Source organism: Palaemon carinicauda, chromosome 4 (assembly GCF_036898095.1).
Source record: "Palaemon carinicauda isolate YSFRI2023 chromosome 4, ASM3689809v2, whole genome shotgun sequence".
NCBI lineage: Eukaryota > Metazoa > Arthropoda > Malacostraca > Decapoda > Palaemonidae > Palaemon > Palaemon carinicauda.
The window spans coordinates 185,127,219-185,138,114 of NC_090728.1; the positions used below are offsets into that span (position 1 = coordinate 185,127,219).

The window sequence follows — 10,896 nt, forward strand, 5'->3', positions numbered from 1 at the left end:
ATAAAAGCCAATATTGTATGTCCTTAGTCCTGTGAAACAGTACTACACAGGGGTTATGAAGTAACTAGTTTTCACCAATAATTACTGACTTCAGCAAAATGTAAAATTACTTTCCCTGTCAAGATATGCCCAAAACCATTATTACCTTAACACTATCTTTGAAACAGTACCACACAGTGCTTGTGCATAAAGTATTTTGTATCAATAATCACTGACTTTAGCAAAAATCCAATATCCATGAAACTGTTAAGTAGCAAAACTTTCATTCTTCATAGGGAATAGCATAAACTACATTTATGGTCATATCATATATGCATACTGTAAAAATTTTTATTTATTGCTCTGCAAATGATCTGCCTCACATCATCATAATCTACTAGTGAACTTTCATCTAAACAGTCCTGTTGCTGTCATTACATGCTGCATTACTCTGTACTGCCCTAACTGCTGAAACCATTAGGTCATCAATCCTGAGACCATCTGTAGTTATACCTTTATTACTTAGAAGGTAAACCATGTGCATTAAACCACAAAGTGTTTCATTTTTCAACCTAGTCCTCTGGGGGGGTTTTGTCAGATTAAATTTACTAAAAAAAAATCTCTCCACACTACCATTAGAAAATGGCAAAGATAACAATACAGAGATAACAACCATTAAATTTGGAAAGCATGGAAGGTTTGCTGCATTTTTCTTGTTTAATACAATATCCCAGTACTGTAAACATGGTAACTGGCCATTCAACTCCTCACTGAAACAATGGGATCTCCACTCTTCATCTGTCTTGTTTCTATCTGCATATTTATACAGCTGTGGTATAGCATCAAAGACAGATGCCAGTGTTTTAGGCTCAAGATTAGCAGCATTCATTGGATTCAAACACTGAACTATTGCGTGAATAGGCTCACAAAGGGAGAATCTATTTTGAATCTGCTTTACAGATTCAATAAGAAAATTCAAACAACTTTCATAAGATATTTTTATATCATGGGCACTGCTTTTTTGTTTTAACTCTCTCATTGTCTCCAAAGCCAACACTCCTAAATATGTTTTCAGCTGACACAATACTTGATGAAAATAATGAATGCTTTGGATCCAGTGCATGTATATCACACTTTTTAACATATGGAATCCTCATAAAATCCGAGAATATGCTTCTTATTAAATTGCTAACTTCTTTTTTAAGACAATAAAAATTTGGAATCTCTGATTGAAATTGTGTATTGAAACTATTGAGGCGACTTAAGTTATACGACAAAAATTCTAAATAGGCAAGGGTAAACTTATTATTGAGAGATTGCAGAATGGCATCATTACTGTCCGTTGAATCTGTAAACGCAACATCAGTGAAATATAATCTGAGAGCCTCCCATTTAGCTTTAGGCAAGCATATGATGCACACAGGTGAATAAGATGGCACGAACACTTTACTATTATAACATTCGGCAATAATTCTCTTAAAATGGTCGCAACAGAATGTTTCTACAATATTCTCTAAAGGAATCTCCTTGGTTTCTAGTGACTGTATTAAAGCTTTGACCAAACCATTAACAGAACTGTCATGATTCTCCACAAGATCTAGGAGAGAATTATGGGTTTTATTATCCTCCCAATACTGCACAATAATGCTCATTTGCTTAGTAGTACTGCTATCAGTAGTCTCATCTATTATGACTGAAAAGATTCTCTCCTTTAAAACTTTACACAAATCCTGTAACAAATGCTTACCAAATACCTGACGAATAATATTTGATGCTCTCCGTTTTCCTAGGCAGACTCTTTTCAAGGCATCTTCATTGGGAAATAAGTCTCATAATAACAACAACATGGGCTCACACAGAGATATTGGCAAGTAGTGCTCTGCAAGGAAAGCACAAAGTTTGAGTTCTATTTTCTTGGCAGACTTGTCCAATGGATCATTACTTAACAAAAAGCTTGCAAGTGATATATTATTAACCTTCTGCATTGATAGATTTTTATGCCTCTGACTGGAAACATGCTTAATAATGTCAGATTTGCTACACTGTAAGTCCATGTTGCATATCCCACAAAACGCAAAATGTTTTGAAGACGTTGATCTTGAGGATTTTGATAACCATCCAGAGAACTGGGGGTCTGACGTCCAGCGCTCTCTCCATTTTTGTCTATACACTTTCCCTTTTGTGACTGTTCTCGCTTTCTTGGTTGGTGTTGATGGGGGAGATTCATCAGACTCATAATTCATCTTGAAGTACCTGAGTGGGAATATATATATACTATTTTTCTATTCATTTTATGACAAATTTATAGTATTCAGTGATAGGCTATACCCTATGTACAGAAAAGTGTTAGCAAAGTATTTTGGGGCCCCCTCTAAAAACTATAAAAGGATCCCACAATAACAAAGAAACAAACATCATCTATTTATACATAATAACATTCATATATATAAACAGAAGAAACCCAAGATTATACACTAGCAGGTAATACCGAAATCAAATAAATTATTTTTCCTCTCAAATTTGGCTTTTCCTAAAGTAAGTATTCATGACTTGTTTCAACAATTAAATATCGAGTGAATAAGGCCTGGCCACATGATGGATCGTCTGCAGTTGTTTACCCTATATTAAAAGCAAAACCTAACCTAAGCTGGCGTAAATCCCCATAACAACTGTAGTTTTTGGTTTGATAAACTAAAACCACTACTGTAAGCTTAAACATAGGCTATTTTGGTGTACTCTAAGCTAGGCTAATAATTTTGTCCCTCCATTGTGCAGAGCTATTAGTAAGATTAAGCTAACAAATAAAAAGAAGCATGAATGTGATTCCTAAAGAAGTCCAAAATTAACACCCTACAAACCTGTAGGTTTAGGCCTTTAGGGTAGACCTAGAAGTTAAAGCGGCAAAAATCATAGTGTGAAAGACCTGGGTGTCCCCCGCACTTTTAACTTTTACCCAAAACATTGCAAATTATCTAAGTTACTTCATACTTGCATGCCAACAGGTAGCCTCAGGAAGGCCTCCAGGCAGACGAATGGTGGACAACATAGGTAGTATTAGACTATCAGTAATTCAGTTCCATTTCGCCCTATACTGTTCTTCATTCAATTATATGATTCTAAAAAGGATAATTTTCACTTACCTGGGTTTTTTAAGGGGAACGACTACTCAAATCTTCCAGGACGATGTAGCGATGTTATATCAATACGCTTCAGCAAAATTTGATGCCAATACAAAATGCCTGCTGCCCATCCACTGATCGATTCACCGCTCACACGTGTTCTTTTCTCTGTTTGTTTATGTTCGGAAAGCCACCAACATTTGCTTCTCGTCGGCCTTGGTCGGAGAGAGAAGCCTTTGTCCTTAGAACGGCCCCTCTTTACCTTTTTTATAATAATATTTTCTTGTTCATGAACTAAGAAAAATAAAAAAATAGGAATTTTTCATATTCATCGAGAGAGAATCTTATAACACCCTAGAAAATAAACAATTAACCCGAAAGACACCCAAATTCCCCTAGATTTCGGCCTTTTTAGGATTCCCCTAGGCTCAACCCTAAACACCACCTGATTCCCCTAAAATGGGGTATTTTCCCCTAAAGTGGAAACACTGCCACTGTGGGCATCGATTTAAGAGGTTCAATTCATCTAACACCCAGCGGAGATCCCCTGAAGACTCTTCCCCTACTGGAACCAGTGAGAGGGGACAGTGTAGATGTTGGGACCAAAGCTGCTTCAGTTCCCACTGAAGGGACCGGAGGTGAAGGCAACCGCTGGGCACTAGGTGCTCTAAGGATGACAGGTACCCTTAAAAGTTTTTGCAATTAATGAGCTGGCAGGTGTGGTAGTCGAAGAAAAGGCAGAGCTACCTCCCAGAAATGGGATATTCTTTCCTGGGATGGGTAAACTTTCCGATACCTGTGTTTATATCTATATCGAGATAAGTTAGTCTTTGTGTGGGCATAAAAAGAGACTTTCCTTTTAATTCACCGGGATCCACAGATCGTGGCAAAACGAAAGAAGTCTGTCTCGGTGGGGGAGAAGGACGTCCACCAATTCCACCAGATTCATCCAATCATCCAAGTAACAAGGGAGACTAATGCCGTTGGCTTGCTCCCACACCAATACTAGAGTATAAACTATAGTGAAGACCTGAAGGGCTATAAAGAGGATAAAGTAGAGTACCCTGAATTTAAATACTCTGCCAGCTACTACTATCCATAGGTACTTCCTGGAGGACTAATGGATAAGTATATGGAAGTATTCTACACTTAATTCAAGTCTATCATGATCATGAAGTCAAAAGGCTTATTGTTTGGCTGACCGTTGCCGCCGTCTCCCTCTTGAACAGAGTCAGGCAAACGACAGGCCTTTTGACTTCATGATCATGATAGACTTGAATTATGTGTAGAATACTTCCTAATACTTATCCATCAGTCCTCCAGATTTAATGTAAAAACAAACAGGTGAGTTTGGAACTCAATAGGTTGTATAGCTTGCCTGCCGTAATACAGTATATACAATATAATATTTTTGGTTCCCAGATATATATATATATATATATATATATATATATATATATATATATATATATATATATATATATATATATATATATATATATATATATATATATATATATATATGTCTGAAAGGGAAGGAGAGGCCGTCTGAAGAATAGAAGGAACCTGCCTCGAAGGTCTGCGTGGAGTCAGTTTCGCTCCTGGCGAAGTGACCGGGTCTGGAACTCCTCTTTTTCTCTTCAATGGGGTAGAAGAAGCCATGGTTCTATGACCCAATTCAGAAATGACAGGCTTGAAAGCCTGAGTTACGGCTCTGATCAGGGCACCGAACCAGGGCTGTTGGCTGACAGATGCGCTGTCAGACATACCCCTTGAAGGGAAAGGGATTGAAGGATCCCTGGGAGGAGTCACTATAATTGGTAGGTTTGCCTGTGGTAGCTTTGGGATCCTGGACCCCTCTGGAAGTTTCTCTTCTCCCACAATGCGCCGTGGTATGGCCTTGCGGGGCGGGGAATGAGGTGATGGCGATCTTACCGTACGTCGTTCTTTGAGATCTGTAGGCTTGCGCGCGGGAGGATATTGCCGTGCGCGCGAGGGAGGGAGGGAGGGAGGGAGGGAGGGAGGATATCGGATATAGGGGGAGAAGAGAATATTGGGGGGCGAGGGAGGGAGGATATCGGGGCGCGCGCGGGAGGGAGGGAGGATATCGGGGCGCGCGCGGGAGGGAGGGAGGATATCGGGGCGGGCGCGCGCGGGAGGGAGGGAGGATATCGGGGCGGGCGCGCGCAGGAGGGAGGATATAGGGGCGCGTGCGAGGGAGGGAGGATATCGGGGTGCGCACGCGAGGGAGGGAGGATATCGGGGCGCGTGCGCGAGGGAGGGAGGATATTGGGGCGCGTGCGCGAGGGAGGGAGAATATCAGGGCGCGTGCGCGAGGGAGAATATCAGGGGGCGCGCACGAGGGAGGGAGCGGGGGGGAGAATATCGGGGCGCGAGGGAGGGAGGGGGGAGAATATCGGGGCGCGAGGAAGGGGGGGTGGTGAATATCAGGGGGCACGCGCGAGGGAGGGGGGTGAAGATCAGGGGGCACACGCGAGGGAGGGAGGGAGAATATCAGGGGGCATGCGCGTGAGGGAGGGAGGGAGGGAGAATATCAGGGGCACACACGCGAGGGTGAGAGGATATCAGGGGGCACACACGCGAGGGTGGGAGAATATCAGGGGGCACACACGCGAGGGTGGGAGAATATCAGGGGGCACGCGCGCGAGGGAGGGAGGGAGGGAGAATATCAGGGGGCACACACGCGGGAGAGAGGTAGGGAGGGAGGGACAATATCAGGGGGCACGCACAAGGGAGGGAGGGAGGGAGAATATCAGGGGTCACGCGTGAGGGAGGGAGAATATCAGGGGGCACGCGCGAGGGAGGGAGAATATCAGGGGGCACAAGCGAGGGAGGGAGGGAGAATATCAGGGGCACACACGCGAGGGTGGGAGAATATCAGGGGGCACGCGCGCGAGGGAGGGAGGGAGGGAGAATATCAGGGGGCACACACGCGGGAGAGAGGGAGGGAGGGAGGGACAATATCAGGGGGCACGCACGAGGGAGAGAGGGAGGGAGAGAGGGAGGGAGAGAGGGAGGGAGAGAGGGAGGGAGAATATCAGGGGGCACGCGCGAGGGAGGGAGAATATCAGGGGGCATGCGCGCGAGGGAGGGAGAATATCAGGGGGCATGCGCGCGAGGGAGGGAGGGAGAATATCCCGGGGCACACGAGGGAGGGAGAATATCCCGGGGCACACGAGGGAGGGAGAATATCCCGGGGCACACGAGGGAGGGAGGGAGGGAGAATATCCCGGGGCACACGAGGGAGGGAGGAAGAATATCAGGGGCACGCGCGCGAGGGAGGGAGAATATCAGGGGCACGCGTGCAAGGGAGGGAGGGAGGGAGGGAGGGAGAATATCAGGGGCACGCGTGCAAGGGAGGGAGGGAGAATATCAGGGGGCACGCGCGCGAGGGAGAATATCAGGGGGCACGCACGCGTGGGAGAATATCAGGGGGCACGCACGCGAGGGAGAATATCGGGGCGCGAGGGAGGGAGAATATCGGGGCACAAGGGAGGGAGAATATCGGGGCACAAGGGAGGGAGAATATCAGGGGGTACGCGCAAGGGAGGGAGGGAGGGAGGGAGGGAGAATATCAGGGGGCACGCGCGAGGGAGGGAGAATATCAGGGGGCACGCGCGAGGGAAGGAGAATATCAGGGGGCACGCGCGAGGGAAGGAGCATATCAGGGGGCACGCGCGAGGGAAGGAGCATATCAGGGGGCACGCGCGTGAGGGAGGGAGGGAGGGAGGGAGGGAGAATATCAGCGGGCACGTGCGCGAGGGAGGGAGGGAGAATATCAGGAGGCACGCGCACGAGGGAGGGAGGGAGGGAGAATATCAGAGGGCACGAACGCGAAGGAGGGAGGGAGAATATCAGGGGGCGCGCGCACGAGGGAGGGAGGGAGAATATCAGAGGGCACGCACGCGAAGGAGGGAGGGAGAATATCAGGGGGCGCGCGCACGAGGGAGGGAGAATATCGGGGCGCGAGGGACGAGGGGGAATATCTGGGGGCGCGTGCGAGGGAAGGAAAATATCTGGGGGCGCGTGCGAGGGAAGGAGAATATCTGGGGGCGCGCGTGAGGGAAGGAGAATATCTGGGGGCGCGCGCGAGGGAAGGAGAATATCTGGGGGCGCGCGCGAGGGAGAGATATCGGGGCGCGCGCGAGGGAGGCAGAATATTGGGGCGCGCGCGATGGAGGCAGAATATCGGGGCACGAGGGAGGGAGAATATCGAGCCGGGAGGGAGAATATCAGGGGGCACACGCGCGAGGGAGGGAGGGAGAATATCAGGGAGGGAGGGAGGGAGAATATCGGGGCAAGCGCGCGAGAGAGGGAGGGAGGGAAGGAAGGAGAATATCGGGGCATGCGCGCGAGGGGGGGAGGGGAGAATATCAGGGGGCAAGCGCGCGAGGGAGGGAGAATATCAGGGGGCACACGCGCGAGGGAGGAAGGGAGGGAGGAAGGGAGAATATCAGGGAGGGAGGGAGGGAGAATATCAGGGAGGGAGGGAGGGAGGGAGGGAGGGAGGGAGAATATCAGGGAGGGAGGGAGAATATCAGGGAGGGAGGGAGGGAGAATATCAGGGAGGGAGGGAGAATATCGGGGCACGCGCGCGAGGGAGGGAGGGAGAATATCGGGGCATGCGCGCGAGGGGGGGAGGGAGAATATCAGGGGGCAAGCGCGCGAGGGAGGGAGAATATCAGGGGGCAAGCGCGCGAGGGAGGGAGAATATCAGGGGGCAAGCGCGCGAGGGAGGGAGAATATCAGGGGGCACACGCGCGAGGGAGGGAAGGAGGGAGGTAGGGAGGGATAATATCGGGGCGCGCGCGAGGGAGAATATCGGGGCGCGAGGGAAGGAGAATATCGGGGCGCGAGGGAAGGAGAATATCGGGGCGCGAGGGAAGGAGAATATCGGGGCGCGAGGGAAGGAGAATATCGGGGCGCGCGCGAGAGAGGGAGAATATCGGGGCGTGCGAGGGAGGGAGAATATCAGGGGGCACACGCGCGAGGGAGGAGGGAGGGAGGGAGAATATCAGGGGGCACGCGAGGGAGGGAGGGAGGGAGGGAGAATATCAGGGGGCACGCGAGGGAGGGAGGGAGGGAGGGAGAATATCAGGGGGCACGCGCGCAAGGGAGGGAGAATATCAGGGGGCACGCGCGCGAGGGAGGGAGAATATCAGGGGGCACGCACGCGAGGGAGGGAGGGAGAATATCAGGGGGCACACGCACGAGGGAGGGAGAATATCAGGGGGCACACGCGCAAGGGAGGGAGGAAGGGAGGGAGGGAGGGAGGATATCGGGGCGCATGCGAGAGTGAGGGAGGGAGGAAGAATATCGGGGGCGCGCGCGAGGGAGGGAGGGAGAATATCGGGCGCGCTGCGCACGAGGGAGGGAGAATATCGGGGCTGAGCGCGAACGAGGGAGGGAGAATATCGGGGCGAGCGCGAACGAGGGAGGGAGAATATCCGGGGGGGCGCGTGCGAGGGAAGGAGAATATCTGGGGGCTCGCGCGAGGGAAGGAGAATATCTGGGGGCGCGCGCGAGGGAAGGAGAATATCTGGGGGCGGCGCGCGAGGGAAGGAGAATATCTGGGGGCGCGCGCGAGGGAGGAAGGGAGAATATTGGGGCGCGAGGGAGGGAGAATATCGGGGGCGCGAGGGAGGGAGAATATTGAGCCGGGAGGGAGGGAGGGAGAATATCGGGGCGCGAGGGAGGGAGGGAGAATATCGGGCGGCGAGGGGAGGGAGAATATCGGGGCGTGTGCGAGGGAGGGAGGGAGGGAGAATATCGGGGCGCGTGCGAGGGAGGGAGACTATCAGGGGGCACGTGCGAGGGAGGGAGGGAGAATATCGGGGCGCACGCACGAGGGAGAGGGAGGGAGCATATCAGGGAGCGAGGGAGGGAGGGAGAATATCAGGGGGCGCGCACGCAAGGGAGGGAGAATATCCGGGGGGCAACGCGGGCACAAGGGAAGGAGAATATCTGGGGGGGTGGGGCGCCGCTGCGCGTGAGGGAGGGAGAATATCGGGGCGCGAGGGAGGGAGAATATTGGGCCGCGAGGGAGGAAGAACATCGGGCCGCGAGGGAGGGAGTACATCAGCGCGCTAGGGAAGGAGGGAGAACATAGGAGCGCGCGCTAGGGAGGGAGGGAGGAGGATATCCAGGGGCGCGCGCGCGAAGGAGGGAAGGAGAATATCCGGGGGCGCGCGCGCCGAGGGAGGGAGGGAGGGAGAATATCCAGGGGCGCGCGCAAGGGAGGGAGAATATCCAGGGGCGCGCGCAAGGGAAGGAGAATATCCAAGGGCGCGCGCGAGGGAAGGAGAATATCCAGGGGCGCGCGCGAGGGAAGGAGAATATCCAGGGGCGCGCGCGAGGGAAGGAGAATATCCAGGGGCGCGCGCGAGGGAAGGAGAATATCGGGGCGCGAGGGAGGGAGAATATCGGAGCGCGCACAGCGAGGAAGGGAATATATATATATATATATATATATATATATATATATATATATATATATATATATATATATATATATATATATATATATATACAGTAGTATCAATTTGTTTGCCTGGTTACAACTCTTAGCTTGCTTTACCTTGTAATTTTCATTACATACATACATACATGTAGAGTATCAATCAATTAGTTTGCCCGGGTTACAACATTCCCCCTCGTAAAGAGATGTGTGGAATGACACTTTTATTTTATACAATAGAACACCTACAGGCTAAATGGGGCTTGCTTTCAAGCGAATCAATTCAAGCTGACAAGGTTTCCGATGCTGTGCCCCAATAGCGGGGATGATGAGAGGAAAAGGAAAGGGCTAATTAATCTTTCCTCTCACTCCAGTCTAACACACAACCTCCATGAGGTCCTGCGAGAGGAGCCGGGAAGCTATACCACCACCAGCTATGTAGCTACCACAGGTCCTAGCTTGGGTGGAGAGGAGGCTTGGGCGCTGATCATCTAATATATGGTCAGTCTCTAGGGCATTGTCCTGATTGCTAGGGCAATGTCACTGTCCCTTGCCTCTGCCATTCATGAGCGACCTTTAAACCTTTAAAGGTGTCTAGGGACCCGTGGGGTCAATTCCCACAGCTATTTTGCAGTAAATGTGGTCTTTCGTTTCCAGATGCCTATACGGGGCACCTGTGCCAAGGAGAGATTCTCACGCAATGCTAAGGTTGTCCTGACCATCACGAGTTTGTCGATGTTAGTCTATACCAACATTTGATTTATAAGATGATTAAAACTCAAAATATATATTTACAAGTTTCCTGCACATAAATACATTGTTGTTTAATTTTCCCATCCTTTACTATTTGTGCCAAACACTTCCTTTCATGAAAATTCTACTTATGATCGTTATTACACAAAAGATTTAAAAGTGATACAAACAGTAGCTGCGATTTATAATTTCTATCAATAATTTCACATATTACTTTAATTTTTGGAGATCCTTAGGAAACACCATTTATTCGGCCATAACACAATACGAGTTCATAAAATGTGACATTCGTCATCCAGCCATGAACGTAATCAAATGACAATTGTTTCACCCATTGGCTGTTCAATTGGCTGAATTTCATCACACAAACGTTCAGTAACTTGATTGAAGTTTTGTTGCAAATTAATTTTGTGAGTGTTCATCGATCCTAAGAACGCTTCTCAAAATTACCAAATTAAAACATATTCGTGTTCCAAATGATGTCCAGACCATTCTGTTTACGAGTGTCCTGATGTCAAAATCACGTTATAAGGCTTATTATTGCTGCATTTCAGCAATTTAAAATTG

The 10,896-nt window shown here is 49.4% G+C and overlaps 1 protein-coding gene across 1 annotated transcript in view; it reads right to left on the minus strand.

The window, feature by feature from the left end:
- Sin1 (SAPK-interacting protein 1) overlaps nt 1–10,896 on the minus strand; it is a 75,730-nt gene that overhangs the window by 63,949 nt on the left and 885 nt on the right. The window lies entirely within an intron of this gene.